We start from the raw sequence: 16931 nt of genomic DNA, 5'->3' as shown, positions 1-16931 counted from the left end.
TTTCAAGTTCATATACATTTAGAAGTGTAAAAAATTAGTAGTTTAAATAGCAAATTATAAATGCAATGAATATGATTTAACCTAATATTAATCGTTACAATAGAATAACCGAAACCGTTTAAACACCCTAGTACTTTTAATTTTGATATAATTGATATCACATTGTATTGACTTTGTCAATGAATAAATATGAGTGGCACTTTTACCAGCGTTACGTTTGCTATAAGTAAGTGCCATTCAGAAAAATAAACTACGGACTAGATTGTATTCTGTTCATGGAAGATTGGCGACCACTTACCCAGATACAATGAAGTTAGTACAACTGGAATGCATTTTTTTGTGACAATCGAAAGTAAGAGCTTTGTGAAGTTAAGAGCCGATAAATTAAATTTTTAGTTCAATTTATATTACGAGAGTGATGCGCGCGCTCCCAGAGGGCTTCCCCCGCTCTTTTCAGTGCAGTTCCACAGAGGGATAGGCGCGTTTCTAATTTTAAAATGTAGAAAAAAAGGCAGGGGCTTATGTGCAAATTTAATTGGAATGTTCGTGTACAAATTGAGGTCAGAGAACTTCTTTAAACACTACATTGGAAGTAATTACACTATCCTCTGTTAAACGCACATGATGACTCATACTTACGTATCAGCAGGAGACTTGAATGTGTAATCAGCCGCATTTCGATAAAAGTTATTTAAAGAATGCGACATATTGCTGGAAATGAACAAATGTATCAGTTTGTGGGCCGTTAACGTCAGGAATATTTACCAGTTTTTTTGTTGTTTTTTGTTGCTGTTTTTTTATTATTTAAAAACCAAATTTAGGAAACAATAGCAATATTTAAGAAGTAAGATATGCCGTCGCATGTTCTCTGATAAATTCTGTGCATTTTGGTACCTCATTTGTAGAGTTCGGTTGTGTATAAGTTGAGAAAAAGGTATCTATACAGCAGAAATAATATAGAAGTTAGATTCACTAGGCCCACTTGGGTGTCAGTTCCGAACCAAAAATTCCTTTTTCAGCGACAGAGTGATTAGTTCTGCAAGATTATTATGGAAAACTTTGTTGTATTCCACCAATTAATTTTTAGTACGACTAGTTTCGACGCAGCTACCCACCCTAGAATAACGTTGCTGCGTCGAAACTAGTCGTGCCTAAAAATAAATTGATGGAATACAGCTTTCATTAGCGATAAAATGAACTTCCACATAGTTGAGCCTGAGGCGATAGAGATATTCTGGCGTATTATCTATTTACCTGTAGGACTTTTGTTGGAATGGCCAGGCCACATTCAAGGTATCTTTGCTCAAAGGCACCGAGGGGCGAAAAATTGTCAAGAAACCTGGCTTAACTAGCTACAATAGGTGTTGAAAAAACAGATATATTTTGTCAAAGGCACTATTTCCATATTCCACCACTTCACGCTTCGATTGGTACGGAAAAAGGGGCTGTATGGTTGTTTCTTCCCACGACCTGTTACCTTCCGGCAGCTGTTGGAATTATTCTCCCTAATTTGCATTTTATCTCATTAGCTGGATCAATTTCTTCGGAAACCGGTGGATAAACGGTTAACTCCTGTTCCCATGGTACGTTATCATACGGAAGCGCAGTTGTAAAAGGAGTATAAAATCCGATGTGGTGGTTGTGACAGTGACTTTTTCTCCGACAAGGTCCGATTTGGATTCAATTGGTGATACTTAAATCCTTCTTGCTTAGTTCACGTGTATGTGGGATTCGCGTAGTGATTCTTTTTTATTTGTGGATTTGGTAGACATTTAATTTTTTAATAGGGTAGAAACTCAAACCTGTTATTGTGAATTTCTTATTATCGATATTATTTGCTTTGCAATAATGTTCCTTGTTGGAAGTATTTTGAGCTTTCTTGAATTTTTTGAGACGCTTAAATTTGACGGGTGATGTACGTGATCCTTTTAAATATATAAGCTGTCAAATTTCTCTTGTTGAAGTTTTCTACTAAATAAGCACTTATTCGTTCGACATGTTTTTATTCTCTTCTCTTGTACTTTGCACTTATGCAGAGAATTTTCCATGAACACTCGCCGAAATAACTTTTCAAAAATTATATTCTAAAAGGTAAACTTGTTGATAGCTGGTTGTTCAAAAACCTTTTCTGGAAAACGTCGTTCCCACGTATAAAATTAAGAACAAATGCCTGTTGTCGAAGTTTCAAGAGTTATATGCAATTTTATTTAATAAGTAAAGTTTTCACGAGCTCTTGATTGAAGTTTCATTTCAGTAAACTAAAATTATTTCGTAAATAAGAATTTGCGTTCTTCTCAATTTATTAATTTAACTTAATAAGGCTGCTACAGGGAAGCAGGTAAGTAATACAAAAATGAGTTAGGGCAGGAAATAACTTTGCAGTTCTAAATGGCAACAGATTCATTAGCATGATCAGTTTCGCCCAGGAGCAGTATTGAGACAGTAACTGTATTTTTAATGTCTTCATCTAGCTTAGCCTAAATTGTGGCTGCATATAAGTATAGTAGTTAGTATATAGGACCCAATAGAAAGTACTTATAGTAGTTTCTATTGCAGCTTTCTCAGAAGTGAGACTCGGACGAAATGATTTTTAAGGGAAGAAGATTACCGACATTCGGAAGCTTCATGCCTCCATCAGGGGGCGTAGCTCATATGGTAGAGCGCTCGCTTAGCATGCGAGAGGTACCGGGATCGATACCCGGCGCCTCCAGTTTTTTTTGCTGGCCCCGGCGGCAGCGGTGTAAGGTCTTCGTCCGCCAAACAGGGGGTCGCGAGTTCCCGCCCGAGTAGGTTGCCCCTTTCCAGGGTATGGTTGATCGCGAACGTGTAATTGTAAACGCAGAAAATCCCCGATGTTAAATATGAGCTGTTTTCGGTGGTATGGGAATAAATAAATAAGTAAGTAAAATATATTTCGTTGAGAGGCATTATATTTACTGACGAGTAGAGCAATGCGATTGAATCACATGTGGTTCTGTGTGTCGAAACAGTTTCATCTACATCTACAAACTAACCCGCTAGCCGTCTAATAAGGCGTGTGGTAGGGGGTGTTAGGACACCAGTCGTTTGCATGTAAAAAGCTAATGCTCAAACAAGATAACGACTAGCATTTATTCCATTCCTTTATTGTTGTCTGTTAGGTTATTTACTGAACGATATTAAAAAAGATATATTATACTGTCCCTTACATAGGCGGATCTAGGTAGGGCGAACGGTGGCTCGTGCCTCCCCAGATCCTTAAAAAATATGTAAGATTTTTAATACGGGCCCATTATCATTGCGTTCGTTTTGTATTACGAGGTATCTTTGTGCCCTCCCAGAGCAAATCCTGGATACGGCCTTGCTTGTGCCCCCCCCCAGAAGTAAATCCTGGATCTACCCCTGGTCCTTTATATCTAGGAATCCTACCACACTGTACCGAAACTGGTTTTGTCATGAAAATAGAGAAAAGACCAATTGCGGTTCCTGATTTTCTTTCTCGCTCAAGTCGCGTCTGAATTTGTATGTTAAGGCAAGGGCGGAGAAGCTCGAGTAGTGTTCTGCTGCGAGTGGACAACGTGGGGCGATTCCCACGACACTGACCCAGCCGAGTGTGGTGACTCCTTCAGCAGGACAGACCATTCCCTCCCCCATTGACCTCTCGTTTCTCCAACCGCAACCCTCACCCCCGCCCGCCACTCTCTAACGCCCAGATGCATCCCCTGTGCCCCCTATTCTCACTCGTATTATCTGCCCATACCATCAAATATATCCTCTTACGTACAAAATCGACCTTACGGAGGTAGGTTCGCGAATTCACCATTCATGAAAAATTAATCTCGCATTTTTTGTTTTGAAAACATATTTTCGCAGTTTAAACTGCTTCCATTAAGGTTAAGACGTGCCCAAGAAAGTTGGATGACTGAATATTTTTATTTATTTTTAGTCGATGCTGTCTTCAGTAAATTCAGCCGATGTCAGGGCAATTTCTATGCAATTAACGTGATGTTTTTTGTCCAAATATTGTATATTTTCAATCATTAATGAATATATTTTTCATATAGCTGAACAAGTAATGATCCATAAACCTGGGTTATAATGTGGATTGATAAAAAATACCCTGGAAATAAAGTACAAAAATCCTATTTTTTGTTACCATCGGTAGAAAAGGCACTACTAGTTAGAATAGCAGTTATAAAATTTTCATTTACGGATTCTACTCTCGAACTAGCCTCCTTTAAAGCGTAATTTCCACGTATCTAGGGGTCCTCATGTGAAATACGGAATAATCACAATTGCGATTTTTTGTCGATAGTTGTATCGTGCCTAATTTACGATAGAAAGTAATTAATGCCAATCCTTGTAGTGCATTCAAGTTTCCAGTATTAATCCAGTAATGTGCATTGTTTTCATGTGTGCACGCAAAGAATATCTATCACTTAATTGGATGATCCGTTTTGCACTGCCGTACCGTAAAGGTGACCGTTTTGACTAATGTGGAAGACGGGAGAGGTTTGGGAGATTCAATAATCACTACTGAAAACAGCTACCTGAGTTCGATCGAGTGTTTTCACAAATTAATGTAATAAAACGCAAATTTTGAGTTTATTTCTGAGACGAACTTACAAAATTACATCGTTGTTTCCATATCCCAAGCCATCATCTTAAATAATTCTGTTTTGTTTTATTTTATTTTTGAAAAATCTCCCTCAGTTCCTATGTCTTGATTCCACATTTTTTTTCAAATTAAACAGACGGTGGACAGTCAATTTTAGAGCCTGATTTGAAATGCCTAATAAATTTCAACTTTTCGGAGTTGGCGTTGATATGTTTAAAATTGATAATTGAGAGCTAATTAGAGTTCTGTGGGCTATTATTTGTTTTTTGATGTATTCGGTTTTTTTAAGAGAGGCTAGACAATAAATTTTGGTGTCGTATTTGATATGCCTGGTCAATTTTAACCTTGAGCACGTTGCGCTAACCGGTTGTAAGCTAGATAAACTAGAACCACTAACGACTCTGGTTATACTGGTCAGCTCTGAAGAACACCTCCATATAGTTCTAGTCTTATCTTGCAGTCCTACCGTTTTGATGTGTGTCCGTTGCTAAAGGCAGCATTTAATGAATTCGTTTTTAGACATAAATAACTTTTATAAAGTTTGAGTCAAGTTCAAAATATTTCTCTGGATCATCGCCACAGTTACTATCTCAATTAATGCGTCTCGGCATCAATATGTGCCACCGCTATCGCATATTCACTACGTTAGCAACCGTAATTAACCAATATTTATCACATCTTATGATATTTCTGTAGCCGATTCCCTTGCGTTGGTAATGCTCGAAAGCCATTTTGATGATTTGTACGACTCTTATAATAAAACGAGGCAGATAGAAGCTATTCTAATATCCCGCTATACTTTATTTGCCAAAATGACAATTGCACCAAGTTTTTGTGTCCATTTTTATTCGAATAGGAAGAGACACCCATTGCCATTAAAGGCTTTAAAATAATTTCCAAAGATTATAGCGTGGAAGCCCAATGTTATTAATGAATGTCCGCGAAGCTCGATAAAAAGCAGATACTTCGGAAATGGAGAAAGATTTAGTGCTTTCCCGGATAATAGACTTCGTAAAATGTTCTCGGGATCGCCACCGGGTCAGGAGCTGCATAACTGAGAACGATGGCCGAGTCGGACATCGAAACGTCGGCAGTGATGCAGTTCCTGACCCGGTGGCGTTCCCGAGAACATTTTACGAATACTTTGGAAATGTTCATTAAAAGTGACATTTACTTCGTTTCACGATGGATATCTTAAGACCGTTTTACACGGGGTACGTAATTCCAAAATCTGACGAGTGTACGAATGCGCAGTCAACATTGCGTCGTGTGAAGCGGTGAATTGCTACAACGCATGCGAGAATACATGGACGTGAGATGGCAAAATAGCCCCTATTCTAATTTCGTTCATGCATTCGCGAAAATTTGTTCCTCGCATCGACCCCCTTGAATCATTTCAATCGGATTTACTACCACCTGTAAAGCTGCCCCTCGACTGCGAAGCTGAGTGGCGTGTCTGTTCCCGCTCAACCTGTCTCAGGAGAAAATTTTTCTCATCTTTAAACCCGACCGCAGAGGGGGCATCGTGAATCCACGCCCTCACGCCGCAGGTGAATGAAAAAAATAACCCCAGACAAAAGTCGTCCACTTCCGGCGCGGTATCCAATCCCCCCCGCCCTCCCCTTTCCACCCTAACCCTTGCCCACCCCTCTTCCCCTTACCACCAATGCGTGAATTCACCCCCACCCTACCCCTTAACGACGCTCAGTCCCTCTACTTCAACGATGGACAAGATGTATGGCGTTTGGTATCTCGAGTTTTCTGTTCGTTTTTGATTTAAAAAAAATTCTAATCTTCGTAATCTTCTTCTTTAACATAACTTACAATTAGTGAACCTTCCTTACTCTATCATTTTCAGCTTCCATCATGGAAACTAAAAATGGTACATTTATAAATGATTCACTATATCTATGGACACGAACAGGCTTTTTAAATGTATTTATCTATAGTTGAATATACATGTCCATGAATGCATGTGTATGTATCGAAAACCTTATTAAGCGTTCTATTTTGACGTAGTGCAAATGGATGAATTTGAGCAATGCATGCGTTTGGGTTGTTGTTGCAATAAAAAGAGTGTAGCAGTATAAAGGAAAAAAAGTAGCGTGCTCGTGGTGCATGAAGTTTTATTAGTTTCGAACTACTGGATAAGTATAATTATTAAATGTATTTTAGGTGCCAATTTAGGTTTAAATTGGGCATTTCTTCGCAAATCACCCCGACCTGTACCTCCTCACATTTTGAACTTCCCTGTTCAAGTCACCTATTCTTCAATCTGTCTATGAATCCTGTTCTATTCCGTCCTCTTTACCGCTTACATAGAATTATTCCATACTGTTCAAGAATGTTCATTTCCAAAATTGAAATGAATGAATGTTGTACATGATGGAATAATTCTCTGGTTTTCGACCGGATGTTGTTTTTGGTGACTGGTCCCAACGTTTCTAAGGCTGAGTCTGCCGCCGTCTTCAAGGGTAGATCATTCATACATTCAATCATTCATCATGCGAGTGAGTCTTCAGGGGGAGAATCATTCATTCATTCTACCCCTGAAGAAGATGGCAAACTCAGTCTCCGAAACGTTGGGACCAGTCATTATAAACAACATCCGGTGGAAAACCCGAGAATTATTTCTTTGGACAATACGCCGGGAATAAATCAAATTCTGCGATGTTTTACATATGCAAGATCGCAGGCTTTTCCGGCGCATTTTATCGTGGAAGGTTACTCAGGATTTACACCGGGTCAGCTTTTCCATACCGGCCGACGTTTCGATGACCGAGTCGTCCATCGTCATTAGGGCATAGCCTTATGCCCTTACCCTACCCCAATCATGCCCTGATGACGATAGACTACTCGTTCTTCGAAACGTCGGGTGTGATGGAGAACCTGACCCGGTGGAAATCCCGAGCAACCTTCCACAAATGTTGTGCATAGTTTAAAGACATAGTAATTTGTTTTATAAGCATGGAAATAGATTGTTGGACTCTACTGAGCGCTTCATCGCTGTTCACGAAAATTCGGCGCCCTAGTGCTCTCCCGCTTACGCCCATCCGCTTTCATTTCGGACTAATTTTTTTTCGTCTCACCACCCCTTGGATTCCAGTGCTTCGGAAACGTTCGTCACGTGCGTGATATATTTCCCGTCCCTCCCTTCCTCCTCTCATTAAATCATTTCCGCACCTCAGCCGTTCCGAACACTTCGTCAATCCCTCCTCCTCTCCATGCTAATTTGCCCGCGTCGAACCGAGGGGACGTTCGTTGATTACTTCGGTGGCCGACGGTGGGGAATTCCGCAACCGTGTTATATGAAACAGTGGATGGATGACTTCATCTTGGGGTGCGTTTACACTGTGTAACATGTTACTTAAAACAAGTTACATATGACATGTTTAACGAAAAAGTTACAAATCCGTATAACATATTACATGTAGCATTGTGTTAAGGTGCGTTTATACTGTGTAACATGTTATACAAACAAGTTACATATAACACTTTTTACAAAAAAATTACAAATCCGTGAAACATATTACATGTTATATTGTGTTACAAAACAAAAATTCGTGTTATATTACAAGTTTTTTTGTTTCCCGCTCGAAGTGGGAAAATGTGTAACGTGTTGCAGAAAAGAGGTGAGGCGCATGGTGGGGTTAGCCAGTTGACAAGGGTGGGCTGGGACTGAATCTGTAACATGTTCATTTTTGGCTCCGCTGGACTCTTATTATCAAACAAATGTTACAAGTAACTTGTTACATATAACATGTGTATATGACATGCTACACAGTGTAAACGCACCTATATTAAAAAAATAATGTGTTATACAACAAGTTTTTGTTTTCCCGCTTTTGCTTTCCCACACAAAGCGGGAAACCACAAACTTGTTATATAACACGATATTTTGTTTCACAACACAAGGTTATGTGTAACATGTTACACGGATTTGTAACGTTTTCGTATAGCATGCTATGTATAACTTGTTTTATATAATCTGTCACTCAGTGTAAACGCACCTTTACGTGGGTAAGTTTCGAAACAGCGATGGCCAAGAAGTTCGAGTCTCCTGTTGGGGCTTGATATCTCTATTCTCTACTGAGCGAACTGTTTATTTATTTATTTTAATGCATTTACGTTTGATTCCATTGCGGCATTTATATATTTATATGGCTCTACGGTATTTCTACACCAGAAGTGGTGAATGGGAGATATTTCAGTGCCTGCCTTTACCCTGCGTAAAAAATGTATACCATTGCCAAAACCAAATTTGACGTTGTTAAAATAATGTTTTTCGTATGTAGGACTAAAGGTAAACAATGTTTTAACCCAGTCATAGAATATTTAAAAGTCTGTGAAAATTTTTTTTTGGGAAAGGTATATTCTTGGCTTCTCACCAGAGAGTGTAAAGCAAATATTGTTGTAAATAATTTATGTAACTGAGTTATAAAATAATTGTTAGTTAGTAGCATTTAGGTACACACACTGTTGAGAGATTGTCATGGTATCAGTACTCGGTCTATATGAATCTTTAAGTAAAAGCATTATGCATTATTATTTGCTGGTAGCCTTATACAAGATCTCCATCAAGGTTACCTTAAGTTACTCAACATTTGTAATTGAAATGTAATTTGCTGTATGGATAAATAAAACTTATTGTTACGTCCCTTTGCTGGTACAAGGTTGGCCACTGTGATGAATTTCTGTTTTCAAACTTCGAGGAATACTTACGGAGAAAATAATGATATGATTCTTGTAAAAATATTCGTCTCTTTCAAATTTTCCCTTGAACAATGCTCTCCGACTCTTGAAATCGTTTATAGGGGAAACCTACGCCGCTAACTGTGTACTATTTTATGCATTAGGTATTAAATTGGTAGGTTTATAACGTTATTTGTTTGAATTGCTCTTAAGAATATTTGCTAAAAACTTCAAGTATTTCATTGAAGATTTTAATTTTGCTTGACTCCGAAAAAAATGTTTTTCTAAGCTCACAGCAGTTTTGCATTTGATAAAGGAAAATTATATCCAATATTTCATATTTCGTCATAATTGTTGCGTTTCTTTTAGATTAGCAAAAACGAGCTCGTTTTATTCTACAAAAACTTATAATTTTATTGACTTGGAGCATTCCTATGCGTAGTTTCCCTATTTGTAATGGAAAAGACTAATCATCAACATTTTTACAACTACTCAACTAGTTTTTTGATTGGGTCAGGAGACGATTATATTATTTGTTACATCCCCTCTCTCGTTGGCATAGTGGATTGAAAGACTAGTAATAAAAAACAAGCGTTGTTAAATAATCACCTTGAGAAGCTTTGTGCCAGAGCTGCTCGTCAACAACAGCCAACGGGCCATCCATTCAGATGAATTTGGCCGTCAAAGTTCGGTCTTCCCTGTTGCCACAACACGGGTGAACGAGCTAACAATGAACCATTTGAAGAAACCAGCCCATCACATTTTACCCCAGTTGAGTCAATCTTTTTTCACCTTATACATCGGAGCCCGCTGACGGCATCCCGCGAACCCTCTTTTCACTCGAAAAATCAAGCAGCACGAACGAACCGAACGCCACGAAAATTCCCCCAACGTGGAAGGAAACGTCCTTCCCTCTCAATCTTTCATGAAGCCACGGGAGTGATTGATGGCGGGTTAATTTTCTGAAATTAGCAACTTTTCATTTAAGTTACGAGGTCTATTTTGCAATGAGTAGGCAGGCCTCTGCTGCTGCTCCCCGGTCCATTGAGTCTCGTTTAGGGACGCGGGTATTTTGAGAGAGTGGCTTCACTTCCTCCCTTTTTACTCCCTGACCCCTCTACTCCCCTCCCTCAACTCCCCCCTTTCCTCCCGCTTCCTCCTCCCTCTCCACACTTTCCCCTCCCTCGCGTCTTCTCTAATATGATGCGCGGGTTTGCCCGGCGGGAGTATCCAGAGCCTAGGACGCTTCGTCGTGGATGAAAACAAAAAAGCAGTGATATTAATGGTAAAGCAGTAGAGTAAGAAAGTGGTCATTGACCAGTAGATGCTGTAATGCCACGACTCTTGAGGTGTAATGAACATTATATCCGTTTTTAGAGAAACAAAATATGTATTTAAGAGTGGTTAAGTAAAAAGAACGTAGTCAGTGTCACTGACCAGCCTGAGTTGTAATGTCATTATTCTTGAGGTGTAATGGACATTATCATAGGCGGATCTAGGGGGGGGGGGGGGGGGGGGGCGGGGGCACGTGCCCCCCCCAGACCCTTAAAAATATGCAAGATTTTTAATACGGTCCCATTATCATTGCGTTCGTTTTGTATTACGAGGTGTCTTTGTGCCCCCCCTGAGCAAAATCCTGGATACCTACGGCCTTACTTGTGCCCCCCCCAGAAAGAAATCCTGGATCCGCCTCTGGACATTATCTCCGTTTTTATCGAAATAAAATATGTATTCTAGAGTGGCAAAATAGAAAAAAAGCAGTCAGTGACGAGTCTGAGTGGTAACGTCATGATTATTTTGGTAAATTGGCCACTATATCAGTTTTCATCGAAACAAAATATGCATTCTGGAGTGGTAAATTGGTAGAGTAATAAAGTAGTCAGTGATCTACGTTGAAATGACATAATTTCGGCGGTACAATGGACCTCATATCCGTGTTTATCGAAACAAAATACCTTATCCAGAGTGGTTGGGTAAAAGTAGTCAATGACCAGCCTGAGTTGTATTGGCATGATTCTTTCCCCACCTTCCCCTCTCTTGACGTCTTCTCCGATATGGTGCGAGGGTTTGCCCCGCGAGAGTACCCAGCTCCCAGGACGCTTCGAAGTGGATGAAAAAAATAGTGATATTAATGGCAAAGCAAGTAGAGTAAAAAGTAGATCAGTGACCAGCCTATTTTGTAACGCCATGATTAATTAGTTGTAATGTACATCATATCCTGTTTTATTGAAACAAAATATATATTCTAGAGTGGTAAATTAGAAAGGTAAAAAATAATCAGTGGCAAGCCTGAGTTTTAATGTCATGATTCTTGAGTTATAAGGGACACTATATCCATTTTTATCAAGATAAAAAATTTCTTGCTAACAGAATATTAAGCTTTCGCGGCTAATGATGATTGAAAAGTGATGTACGGGCAATTCCATGTGGTATATAGGATTCTCCCCCGACGTTTCGTGACCGATTTCTGGTCTTCACCATTCCCTTAGCCTAAGGCATTGGCAAATGCAGGCAAAGCATTCGAATTCATGGGTTGTCAGAGCATCCGGCGATAGGGCAAACTCGCAGCCAATCAGAGAACTTGGCTAAAGGTTCCTATAATTTAAAAATGGCGCGTTTTCGACCTAAAAATCACTGGTAACTTTGGCTCCTACTGTCACGCTTGGTTAGTTGATCTTTGGATTTTTCTTATTTTTGGAAAAATCCACCAAAATCGTGGGCACAACAAATTATGGTTTCGCTAGTAATGGGCCATTGTCGCTTTCATAGCGGCGAGGGTGTTCCCTATCCTACCCTACCACTCCTATCCCTACCCTAGAGGCGTCGACGGGCTCCTATCGCGGCGCCTCTATCCTTTTTTCTCTCCTTCCACTCCCCTCCCCCGGGAGCGTGGGCGTATCAGTTGTAGTACTTGGTCCCGGCCCCTGTGGTTGTAACCTTCTAAGGGCCCCCTTGGGTCCTCATTGGTGTCAGGTTTGGTTCCTACTACATCAGCTATCAAAGGTTTAAATTTCGTGACATAATTTTTCTCCACCCTGTATTTCATCGTATTTCAAAAGCTCTTCGAGCGTAAGACTGGAGCGGCCTCTTTGTCAAAATCACTCGACACTTTAGACGTCTGTCGTGCTTCTACAGTCCAAGGTGATGGTGCTCCCAGGGTAGGTGAATTACTCCTCTAACTCCTCTATCCCTCTCCTTTGTGGCGAATGCCGGCCACAGTTTTCTCTCTTCCGCATACAAGTATCCTGGTTTTCTTCCTATTTTGTAAAGAATCGAAATGTATTTTGATGCTCGCAACACAGGGAGGATGTCTTCTCGGAAAACCGATAAAAACTCCGTATCTTTTCGGCGGTAGGTTTGAAAATCCCAGTTGTTGAACTGAGCCATGCTAAAAATGAAGGTGCGCATTGTTAGAGAAATCACGCCTGATTTCGACCTATTATCTATGTATTTCGACCTAGTGTGTATTAATTGAGGGGAAAAAAGGAATTTCCCTACCGATCCGTTCGGAAAAATGTTTTTGTTTTAATTTTTAAAGATTTCAAAGATAATTTTTTCCCTGACTCTGTAATTTGTATCTGTTATTAATTTCTCTAAAGTTTTGCTTTACTCCTTGATTGTCTTTACATATTTCTTCTTCACCTAGCTTGCGATATCTAGGATGAGTTGACCTCCCTATAACGTATTGATTTTAACAGCAGCACTTTACAATTCAAATTTCGCTGTGAAATCTTTCCAACTACCATCTGGCGGTGTGGGAAGCTATCACCCTGATCGGCGTTTAGAAACAGCTGCTCAAAGGCCATACAGTGCGGGCCAAGCTAGCAAGCATCTTCAGCTGACCACATGCACGATCGTGGAACATCGTGGGATCGATATTATGGGAAATGTTTTTGAACAAGAGTGGCTTGAAGGGTCACTTCTTGGAATCTTATAGGTATTTAGAATTTTCTGTAATGAAGAAATCATACAAAATTATAATGAAATAATCGGAAAAATTGATATTGAGCACGGAAAAACCGCGAATAACTCTGGAATATTATTTTTGTTATGCAGTGGACATCCTATCCATGGGCGTACCCAGCGAGGGGCAGGGGGGGAGGCAGCTGCCCCCCCTAGAAGCACAAATCGCAAAAGTCTTTAAGCAAAATCAGTTACTTAATTGAAACGAAAGTATTCAACAAATGTTCTTTAAACCCACCAAAAATGATATATATTACTATAACATATGTAACTAAAATTGAACTATTTATTCAAGGAACTAATTTGATAAGTCCCATGGCTTGCCCCTCCCCACTAGACAATGGCTTGCCCCCCTCCTAGATCATGGCTTTCCCCCCTCCTAGTTATGATCCTGGGCACGCCCTTGATCCTATCTCAACGTCTAGCTTTGTCCAGAGAAAGGGTCAAAATGGAAAATGGTCGAAATACGAGATATCAGTACTCTCCCTATTTCATAGGGAGTCCAACCTCGCCGTTTTACAATTGAAGTCCTGTCATGAAATCTTTCCAACAGCTATCCAACATGAGGAATATAATGGAGGGAAAATATAAGGAAAAATACACTGAGAAAGGCCAATAAACAGACAAGAAGGAGAAAGATTGTGTCACAAAAATTTAACCCTGAGCAGTTGATACCAGTAAGAACCAAAAATTACTAATTTTTCCAAAAACGCACCATTTTTAAACAACAGCAACTTTGAGCTAAGCGCTTCGATTGACCGCGAGTTTGCCCTGTTGCCGGATGCCTTGGTTATGTCGCTATCTCCGGCAGACCAAGCATTCGAAGTCATAACTTGTTCAGAGTTTCCGGCAACAGGGTAAACCCGCAGGCAATCGGGTCGTTTGCCTAAACGCTCCTGTAATTTAAAAATGATGCGTTTTCGACCTAAACATTATCAATAATTTTGGCTCATACTGGCATCAGTTATCCAGGGTTAAAATTTCGTGACAATTTTTTTCCACCCTTTATAAGTACTCTGGTTAGACGTAGAAGGATATAATGGAAAAGAACATCAAGGAACTGAAGGAACTAAATCAGGATAGAGAGAAATGGAGGGCTGCAGTATACTAATTTTTGGATTGCTGTACTGTGGTGAACCCTCTGACAGCGTGGGAAGCTGTTACGTTGACCGCAATATCGTCCATCGTTTAGAAACAGCTGTTCAACGGGCATATATAGCTACACAACGGACCAAGCTAGCGAGCATCTTCAGCTGACCATATTCCCGATCGTGGGAATGCTTATGGAAGCCGAGTCGCTTGAAAACGCACGACAAGGAGGCGAAATTGACGACTTAATTTGCGACGATTGGAAAACGTTTATGCGCAAAATTGCCATTTTCTCCACCGCTCGTAACTTGAGTCGCGCGGTTGTAAGAGCTCTGCCCTCCGATAATGCTCCCGTTCATGCCGAGACCATTTGGACCGAACACCGATTTGCCATTTCCGAGCCGAGTCCATCGACGGGAGTCCAATTGTGGAACAATTTATCTCCCTCCCCTATCACCCCATCCCATCACCTTCCACCCCTCCTCTTATCCTTTTCAGATACAATCCAACGACGTTAACCAACAAGGGATTTCGTTGAGGGTCGAAGGATATAATCGTCAGCGTCGAAGGGCGCGCATCGGAGCGAATGGTCAGTAGCGTGAGGCAGTGTCGTCTTCTGTCGCCGTGAAACCTGTTGAGAAGATGACCACGGGTTGACCCGTCCATAGGCAGATGGCCAAATTCGCAGGTGTTTTCTCATAACCAAGAACGATTTTGGCTTCTACGCATGTGACCGAAATGACAAATAATAAAAAAAAAAACAAAAAATCTGAGATCAGAAGATGGGTATAATTTGGTGAATACGGAGATAACGTTTACACATACCAAATGAAAAAAATTGTACTTTCCACGCAGATTTATATATACCTACCCCGATTAATTTCAACGACTATTCGTTACTGTCAAGACTCCCCTTGAGTCGGCTCTCCAATGAAAATGGCTATTTGTTGTTGAAATCGATCGGGTTATATATAAAGCTACATAGTTAGCACAATATTTTTTCATTTATCATGTGATCATGGAGTTTTATTTCATTTTTTTCTCATTTTTTTAATTTCCATTTTAAATTTCCTTTCCAATGTAGTTCTCATTCGCGAAGAAGGAGAAGGAGCAGAATTTCTTCCTTGGCGTGTATTACTTCGCATCTGCGCCTGCGACTGTGTCACTGAGACTTATTTTGCAGTGATTTTATGTAACTCCAGTAAAAATTGTGCTGTTTTCTTGGTGTTTGGTATTGGGAGGGTTGATTTAGACCTATTGGTACCCCAGTTTTGGGAGAGCTGAATGTGACCATTATTATTTTTAAAGCATTCTACCACTTAAACTATGCTTACATTGTAAATTTTTCGATATACCCCGGCCCATCTACGCTCCCAAATTAGACTCCCATTTTAAATTCACGATGACGACAACTTCCTTTCATTATATATATTAATACCATTTTATCGTACATCCCATTCCCCCGCTTACCCGACATTCTTCCCTGTAACACTGTTTTAAACATAGTCTTCTCACTCTGAACTCGCTCTATCCAAACCATCTGTCTTCTCCGTCAGTGGTGAATCGAGGGGGAATATGGGGGATGAAACCCCCCCAGAGCTCAGAGAAATTTTTAATTTTAATCTATTTCACTTAATTGGATTAATATTACTAAGATAATTGTGTAAGGATTAATAAAAAATCCCTCAGAAAGCCGTAAAAGTCACCACTTTAAACCATTTATTTGAAAAATTTTCTGGGGAAGAGCCCCCGCACCTCCCGCTTACCCTGGCGGGTATTCCACACCCTCAGACCCCCCCTAGCCTTAATTCCTAGCTGCGCCCCTGTCCTCCGTATCTCATCGACTAATGTTCTCTCATCTCCCGCCATGTCCAGCCCTTCGTCATTCCTCCTCATCTCCGTCCTCTTTATTTTCTCTATCATCCATCACACCCAAATTTGGTTCGCTTCCTATCTTTTCTCGTCCTCCTCCTTCGGCGTTATTCACTACAGTTCAGATCAGAATCTTATTAGTATTTTATTAAAGCTCTTAAGTAATGCTGTGCAGAAATTGAAATTTAATCGAAATTGGAAGCTGTGACGTGGGGGAAGGGCTCCGTAATAGCAATGAAGAGAATTTGTGACTTCCAAAATATATTTTTTTTTACTGCAGGTACTTGAAAGTGGCTTGACAGCTGAAGCCGGTCGTTTTATGCTAAATAAACTGCGGAAGTCACAAGTCCTCTCCATTGCTATACTGCTGTGCCTATTTTCCTTTCGTGTGCTAAAAATGTTGGACTACTCCACCTGATTTATTTTGTAACTACTGTCATGATTATGTAATTTACACCTAAAACGCATTTTTACACACATTACATTTTAAAATTACAAATTACGTTTACATAATTTATACCTATTACAAAGTTTTATTATTATTTAAAATGAAGCCATAACACCAAGTCACGCCTCAAACCATCAATTTTATGATTTAGATGATTTTTTCATCAATGCTCACGCAATGATTATATAAATGAAAGGTTTACATTGGTTTACTGGGTTAAGACGGGTCGGTATTGCTAATTGAATACATCTCCCACTGACGAAATTGGAC

The 16931-nt window shown here is 40.0% G+C and overlaps 1 non-coding gene across 1 annotated transcript; it reads left to right on the top strand.

The window, feature by feature from the left end:
• Positions 1-2637: 2637 nt before the first annotated feature.
• Trnaa-agc lies at positions 2638-2710 on the top strand. Its single transcript has one exon. It is a non-coding gene; the product is annotated as a tRNA-Ala (tRNA).
• The last annotated feature ends 14221 nt before the right edge of the window (positions 2711-16931 follow it).

Source organism: Ischnura elegans, chromosome 9, assembly GCF_921293095.1.
Source record: "Ischnura elegans chromosome 9, ioIscEleg1.1, whole genome shotgun sequence".
NCBI classification, from domain to species: Eukaryota; Metazoa; Arthropoda; class Insecta; order Odonata; family Coenagrionidae; genus Ischnura; species Ischnura elegans.
Note: the sequence above shows the minus strand (reverse complement) of the source record. Positions and strands in the feature narration are given on the sequence as shown.